Raw genomic sequence first — 8,921 nt, 5'->3', positions numbered from 1 at the left:
GAACGGAAAGACGGTCTTGGAGAAAGTTTACCGGAGTAGGAGTGCGCACCAGATGAGCGTTTTTTTTGTACGGTGAGCAGCCCAACACCGATATGGTATTTAGGAATAAAGACATTTCCATAAAAGGTATTCTTAGCTTCCAAGACACGATGTTCCAGAAAGTTACTTACTTGTGTGATGTGTTGCAATAACACATTTGAAAAAGGACTTTGTTTAAGATGCTCTTGAAAGGCAGTCTTGGCTTAACACTGTGTTTTTAAATTCTGCGATATGATATACTATATAATGAATTATTCATCTTAATCCATTCCCCCATCATTAATACATCTGAGACTCTCAAAGCTTAATAGTTACCATCCATTTATAAATATCTCCATCACCCTTTCCACGTCCCAGACGGTGTTGATGTCTCTCAGCTGACCACCACATGGTCCACTGCTCCTACGGACCTGGACCCGCATCCAAACCTATCCACGCTCTTGTTTGGTTGTTGTTTTTTTCTCTCCTCAACCCACTGTTAGTTATTGGCTTCCTACAATAAACGACGTGGTTGTCTCCAGATTAGGAGGCCGGCGTTAAGACTCCGGTCCTCAGGGGCCCGAGCTCTGCCAGGGATCAGCGGACCAGAACCCCTGCAAAACGCAAGTAGCAGCAGACCTCCGTGTGATGCTGAACGCCGCACTCCAGGAGACGGTTCTGGCACGTCCTCTCCCCTCAGGCTCCTGGGCCGAGCACGGCACCCAGCCAGAGGAAAGGATTAATATTAATTCCCCCCGAATTGCCTGGAGATTCACTTATGCGCGATAATGCAAATACAAAGTCTGTTAGGTCTGCCCCGCTCAACCCTTCTGGGAGAGGCGGCTTTTTCACATCGCTGGTTTTCCCTTTGTTCCGTTTCGTCTTGCTTATTTGATATATATATATATATATATATATATATATATGTATATATATTTTTTTTCATAGCCGAAGTAGTGGTACATTTAAGGATTCATATGGCTCATTCGTATTGCTCCTTCGTAGATTGATGAATATTGTGGTAGGTGTGAACTCCGTCTCTGAGTTTCCCTTCTTTGTCATTTCTGATGTGCTCAGCGGAACGTCAGGGGAGCCATCACAGGGGCTATGAGAGGGCGAGGTTCAGGGGAGTCTGAGCACTGTTTAAAAAGGGTCCTCCGCTGCTACTCTGCCTTGCTGCTCATGAAAGGCACACAGACTCCCCGGGCCCAGCCATGGTTAAGCTAGTGGAGCCCTTGTCTATACTTCAGTCACGCCGTGGAGGCAAATAATAAAAATAATAATAATAATAATACATTTTATTTGGAAGCGCTTTTCAGTCACTCAAAGACACTTTACAGACGAAGATGAAAAATAAGTAATTAAAATACATTTAAAAAAAACACAGAAACACAGAAGAAAACGCAGAAAAGTAGATACATTGTAAATAAAACCGCACAATACAACAGTCAGACAGAACAAAAACAAAATTAGGAAAGTAGTGGTTAAGAATTATAGGCAGAATGGAACAGGTGTGTTTTGAGTAGTGATTTGAATAGTATGAGGTCATTGCAGTCACGGATGTGTTTGGGGAGGGAATTCCAGAGGGTAGGGGCAGCAACGGAGAAGGCTCTGTCTCCCCAGGTTCTGTGCTTGGTTTTAGGGACAGTGAGGAGGTTGGCATCAGAGGAGCGGAGGTGATGGGGAGGGGTGTAGTGGTGGAGCAGGTCAGTGAGGTAGGAGGGGGCCTGGTTGTGGAGGGCTTTGTGGGTGAGAAGGAGGAGTTTGAATTGAATACGCTGAGGGACGGGGAGCCAGTGGAGGTTCTGGAGGACAGGGGTGATATGATCCCGTGAACGGGTGTGAGTGAGAAGACGGGCGGCGGAGTTTTGAATGTATTGGAGTTTATGGAGGAGTTTGGAGGTTGTACCATAGAAAATGCTGTTGCAGTAGTCGAGGCGGGATGTAATGAAGGCGTGGATCAGGGTTTCAGCGGCAGTGAAAGATAGTGACGGGCGGAGGCGGGAGATGTTTTTGAGGTGAAAGAAGGCTGTTTTGGTGACTTGTTTGATGTGATGGTTGAAGCTGAGGTTATTGTCGAAGATGATACCAAGGTTGCGGCAGAGGGGGGAGGGGGACAGTGTGGAGTTGTTGACAGTGAGGTGGAAATCTTGAGCTGTTTGGGTGAGGGAATTTGGACCAATGAGGATCATATCAGATTTGTCGTAGTTTAGTTGTAAAAAGTTTTCTTGCATCCAGGTTTTAATTTCCGAAAGGCAGTTTGACAGGATGGAGTGGGTTACAGGGGTGATGGATTTTGTTGAAATGTATAGTTGGATGTCGTCAGCGTAGCAGTGGAAATGGATACCAGGGCGACGGATGATTTGGCCAAGGGGGAGGAGGTAGACGATGAAGAGGAGAGGACCAAGCACAGAACCCTGGGGGACGCCTTGGGACAGGGGAGCAGTTGTGGAGGAGCAGTTGTTGACATAGATTAACTGTTTTCTGTCAGTGAGGTAGGAGTGTAACCAGGTGAGGGCAGTGTCGGTGATGTTGAGAAGGGATTTCAGGCGGGAGAGTAGGATGGAATGGTTGATGGTGTCGAAGGCGGCGGAGAGATCAAGGAGGATGAGAATGGAGAGTAGGCCGGAGTCGGAGGAGAGAAGGAGGTCATTTGTGATTTTGAGGAGGGCGGTTTCGGTTTCGGTGCTGTGTTGGGTGCGGAATCCAGATTGAAATTGTTCAAAGAGGTCATTATTGTTGAGGTGGGATTTGATTTGAGAGGCAACGACGTGTTCCAGTATTTTTGACAGAAATGGGAGGTTGGAAATGGGCCGGAAATTGTTCATGATGTCAGGGTTTAGACCGGGTTGTTTGATGATGGGGGTGACAGCAGCTAGTTTGAGTGAAGGGGGAACGGAGGGAAAGCTGAGGGAGGAGTTGATGATTTTGCAAATAAGTGGGGCGATGGTGGGGAAACAGTACTTAACAAGAGAGGATGGGATGGGATCTAATGTGCAGGTGGAAGTTTTCATGGTTGAGATGATTCTGGATAGGTCGGCCGGGGAGGTCAGTGTGAATTTGGAAAGGGGTATGGAGGTAAGAGGGGTGGATGGGAGTGCGGAGGGTAGAGGGGTGGGGGAGGCGGTTAGCGAACTGTAGATCGTATAAATTTTGGTTTGGAAGAATGAGAGGAAAGAATTGCATTTGTCTACGGTAAAGGAGTTTGAGATGTTGTCAATGAGGTTTAGAAGTTTGTTAACAGTGGAAAAGAGAGCCTTGTGGTTGTTTGAGCCGGTGTGAATGAGGTTTGAGTAGTATGCGGAGCGGGCAGTGTTGAGGGCGGCTTTGTACTGTAGAAGGTGATCTGTGTAGGCTTGGAGATGGACTGTTAAACCGTTTTTTTTATTTACGTTCGAGCTGGCGCTTGCGGGTTTTCATGTGGCGGAGATCAGGGGTGTACCAGGGGGCAGAGTGTGTGAATGTGACAGATTTGGATTTGATGGGAGCCAGTTGATCAAGACAGGAGGAGAGAGATTTGTTGTAGTAATTAACGAGGTCATCGGGGTCAGTGGACAGCGGGGGAGGGGAGGTGGACAGAATGGTAGAAAGGCTGCTTGGTTTAGCGCCACCAAGCAGCCAGGGAGCCGACCTCAGAGAGGAACTGCAACCCCAGGACAGGAGAGCAGGGGGGAGAGGCGCTGCGGGGGGGGGGGGGGGTGCAGAACGATGTATTGATGGTTTCCATAAGGACGGGCTGCAGTGTATTGATAGTTTCGATAAGGACGGGCTGCAGTGTATTGATGGTTTCCATAAGGACGGCGGGCTGCGATGTATTGATGGTTCCCATAAGTGAGGGGCTGTGAGCCACTTAGCTCTGGTTATCATCCGGAAACGCAAGGTGAAATTTAAAGCGGGAAACTTAAAAAAAGTAATAATGAGAAACATGATTTTAAAGTGGGGAGAGAGAATAAAGATGAGAGGATGAAGGATGGGTTCATGTGGAGGAACAGAGGAGGGGTGGAGTGTGGCGGTATATTTAAACCCAGCGCTGTAAATCCCCGTCTCCAAAGGTTTGTTCCCAGAATTCCACAGTGTGCCCTTGACGGAGAGTGTGATTTGAAACGTTATTTACTATTCTCATCTCCTCTGTTACCCGTTTCTCTTACACACACACACACACACCCAGCCCCCCACACACTGTACCCCCCCCCCCCCCCACACATACCCCACACACAACCCCCCCCCCCCCACACACACACACACACACACACACACACACAGACAGACAGACTGAGACAGACAGACAGACACACACCACCAATGTTTGGCCATGCTGTACTCAAACAGGCATTTGTATGTGAACCTAGCCGCATACCATTCATATTCTATATCACATCTATGTCACATAAAGAATACTTCAACTAGAATAGGAAAAGTTTGTGTTGACCAGAAAGAGTGTGTTTTTCATCGTTAAAGCCCGCCCTTAACCATTGGGTGTGATGGACGCTACCGTTCAGTGGACAATAATCACTGTCTGAAAAGGAAGACCACTTAAGCAACAGGTCCTGGCACCCGCCCACGGACTTCTCCTTAATAGGCCAGATACTGTTGTCGCTTTGTCCATTTTCTCATAAATATTTTCCTCGTGTTAGAGCTCTTGATTCCTTGTGTAGGTAATATAGTGCGGTGATTTTTCTTTTGAACACAATTAACTCTATATGCATACTTAAGCTAAGGGGCGCATATACCAAGATATGCACTTGAGGTATTTACTGGTATCTTGTTTATCTCACTCTGTGCTTGTTTTGTGTTTGACCGCGGTATTTTTACCCAGAGAAAGTTTCCTCTGGGGTCTCAAGGTGCGCTAGCCTTGCCTTTATTATGCATGCTTCAGATACTCACACTGCAACCTGTACTTTTAATATTTAATTTAGTGTGTGGCTGGCAGCAGAGAAATAATATGTTATGGTCACTGTAAACAGACCCAATCACGAAAGGGATCCCATCTTGTCTGTGTCACAAAATAACAAGCAGCATAAACATGTTCAAAGAGGCAGACGGAGACACGGCACACAGCCACTCATTAAAAAGCAGACGTGGTCGAGCTGCGTCTGTTTCCCTTGTCCACCTACATGATTGTGTTGTGTTACTTTTGCTATTCATCATCACTTATGGCTTTGTTTCCGTGTGTATGCAGGTGTACAGCTGAAGGTGTTGTCGTGTGTGTGTGTGTGTGTGTGTGTGTGTGTGTGTGTGTGTGTGTGTGTGTGTGTGTGTGTGTGTGTGTGTGTGTGTGTGTGTGTGTGTGTGTGTGTAACATGGACATGTGTTATCCCTGTCTTTGTGTTGTACATTGTGTGTACAGTGTTAGATAGAATGGAGCCCAACCTTGCACTCTTGCATTTAACAGTGTGCAACAGTGGTCCAGCGTTATATAAAACATCTGTAAGGAGTATGCACGGTTGTGCTGCATCCTAGATCAATACACAATAAAAACACACACAGAGCCACACAAAGCCAAGCGGCGGAAACACTACACACACACACACACACACTGATATTTATACAGGCATTCTATTTATTCTTTTAGCCGATGCGATGTACTCAGATTCACTTCTCGTCTTGACCTACGTACACTGTCAAACACTCCCTCCCATGAACACACACAAACACACACACCTATAGCTGAGGCGGTGTACACTGTGCTCACTGGAGGGGAGTGGAGAGTGAAAGCAAGACAATGGGGGAGATAGCACATGCCAACCCCCCCCCCCGCCCCTTTGGTGCTTTGCCCGGCTCTTCGTCTGCATAGCCCCTGGACACACAGCGGCCTTGCTGTTAGGGCTGCAGATCACACACACACACACACACACACACACACACACACACACACACACACACACACACACACACACACACACACACACACACACACACACACACACACACACACACACACACACACAGTCTCTCTCTCTCTCTCTCTCTCTCTGTGTCTCTAGCCTGCTGCCACTGAGTGATTTAAGAGCCGATATTAAACAACAGCAGCAAGATACCGGCATAGTGTTCTGTAGGAAGACTGTGTATGTGTGTGCGTGTGCGTGTGTGCGTGTGTGCTCACAGGGGGTTGTATGTGGATGTTGCCAAAACAACTGTTGAGCGTGTATTGATTTTTCTGGGTATGATGTGTCTGTGCATGGTGTTGTGCAGCTGCATCTGCTGATGCGGTTAATGTGTGTGCGTGTGTGCGTGTGCGTGTGCGTGCGTGCGTGTCCGCATGAATGAAATAGAAGTATCCCTCGGCAGTGAATCTCGTTTTTCTACATCGTCTTGCCTATTTTATATTTTATATTATTATCATCATCGTGATCATTTCCCCAAAAGGGCAACAGAGTTCAGATAAATAATTTGTGGCAATGAAAAATGAAGAACAAAAACAATCCGGGCGTTGTACACAAATCGATAGCTAGTCAGAGGAGCCCCAGCAGTGCCGGCGAGGAACCTATCCTCCTGGGCCGCATTGATCTGCATCTCTCTGATGATGTGCCACGCTGCAGGTCCCCTCCCTGTTTAACCCCTAGCTCAACTTATTGGCACAGATATTCCCCGCCACGCCCCCCACGCCGGCATTAATGTGCTACTTCTAATAGAAGCCATTTGAGAGAGCAGGTGGACCAGATATCTGTAGCCGTGTACCTTGTACTCTGTGTGGCTGTGACACGCGCACACACACACACACACACACACACACACACACACACACACACACACACACACACACACACACACACAGGTTCAACTATTCCAATCGCAGGCGAAATGTTTGACCGCATCCCGATCCAAGTTAAACATGTTCAGACATCCAACAGACTGTTGGATCAATGACTATTACATATCCATCACAATGAACCCAAATGTCTTGGTCAATATAGCCCCGGGAGTAAAACATACCAGATTGTCTCTGCATCGAGCAGTATCTGGAGTGTATTGCCAAGGATGGAGTCGGATCAATTTGTGGCGAGCTATGGAGCGGGGGGGCTTAATTAAATATTTGCCCTGGCATTGTTAACATTGTGGGCGGCTTTTTTGGCCCCCATAACATCACCCGGAACACTGTCATCTTTAGGGCATCCTTGAGGGCATCTTGGCTCAGCGAAAAACACGAAAACCCTGGCCTTTGTAACTGAGCAGTCCGGTTTATGAATGGCGTAGCTAGTTAATGGCTTGGCCAATGTTTATTCCAAAAAAAAAAATATAGAGCAGTTATTCTTCCATATTGTCAGTGGTGTGCCTTAAAAGCTTCAAAAAACACTTCAATTAATTTTTATCCTAGGGATATCATTTGATGGTTCAAACATACTAATATAAAAGGAGCTTTCGATAAATCTGTCTGCACAGTTCATAAACAGGAGCGTCTGTCTGTAAAGCTATCAAAGCACGGCCACGCAGGCCTACCTTCAGTGGACAGGTCGACCCTTTCCGCTACCGCCAGCTCTGTCCAGGGGCTGCGTGCTTACGCCACCTAGTGGCGGCGAGGTGCAACGCCTGGAAAGAAACCAATTACTGACCAAGTCGGGAAAGAAAGTGAGGATGTGTGGCCATAGCAACATCACACAAAAGGGTTCTTAGACTATGGTCTCTTACCGCTGGGGTTTCAACTAGACAATTGTTTTATGGCTGACAAATGGGGGATGGAACAAACGACCACCCCTTCATTCCTCACCTAACCGTTCAATCCTTAGCAAATGGAAGCCCTCCTCCCTCGGCGGATCAGGTTAGATCAGAGAGAAATCCGGGTCCCCCATGCTCAGTCAGCTTCATCAGACTGCATGATGCCGTGATATTTAATTTATTCAGCAGCAAATTAGCTCAAGAGCTTTGGGTGCGATTAATACACTGTAAGAGATGAAAGCAGTGAAATCCCAACCAACAAGTAGGCTACACGTGGCAAAATGCTCCCCTTTGATTCTTCCGCCTTATCGTTTGTCACCACATTGGCCGAGTGAATAAACACACTTGACAGCTGTTTACACCAGTAGCAAACTTTTATGGTTGCTTATTATTATTATTTTTATTTTCCAAGTACGGCGGTATGTTTTTCGGTATGTTTGACCCTCTGAATCGTCGATCTGAGCTGACACCCAACACTGATCCGCGGGGTGTCACCAACCCATCACCCCCAGTCCGCACAACCACTTGATTGGTTTTGAGGACTGGGGTGATTCTGCACAGAACCTTTTGTTTTCATTACGCAGCCGTCAATCAAAGCAGACCCGAAACCCGAGGAGGTCCAAAGTCTGGGACAACGTCTGAGCACATAATAAAGACACTGCATTTACCTGCTCCACAGATCTGCTCCCCTAACATGTTGCACCACCTTAAGTGTGCGGTGAGGCGAAAGCTCAATTTTTTTTTTATTTTTTAGTCCCACAAACCCACTAGTAAGACAAACAAATTACAAAACAGTCATGCACTCAGTGGCTTGTATTAGTAGGAATACAAAATGGGACCTATTAAAAAACATAATTTGGAAAAGTAGTTTGCGACCCAGTGTAACAAATGAGAGGCTGTTAGCCCACAAGCCTGGCACCCTGAAGACCAATAGCATTCTGGCACGGACAAGGAAGAAACAGGGACACGTGGGGATTGTATTTAAAAGTAGCAATTCTTTAAACAGCTATGTACAACGTAACCAAAGACAATGCCACTGAAAGAGGTACAAACTGGTTTCCTCTCGCAGTTCTCAAAAACGGTTTGTTTTCTTTAAATCATGAACTGAGAAATATTGTATAAAATAAAAATATTAGCTTCAAGAAAAAAAGTAGTCCAAGCATTTTAAACATCTGCTTACCACTATGTACAGGACTATTTACATTCCATTATCCCATTTCAGACCAAATTTTGCAAAGTAATTCATTTAC

This window comes from Micromesistius poutassou, assembly GCF_964030765.1.
Source record: "Micromesistius poutassou genome assembly, chromosome: 7".
NCBI lineage: Eukaryota > Metazoa > Chordata > Actinopteri > Gadiformes > Gadidae > Micromesistius > Micromesistius poutassou.
Note: the sequence above shows the minus strand (reverse complement) of the source record.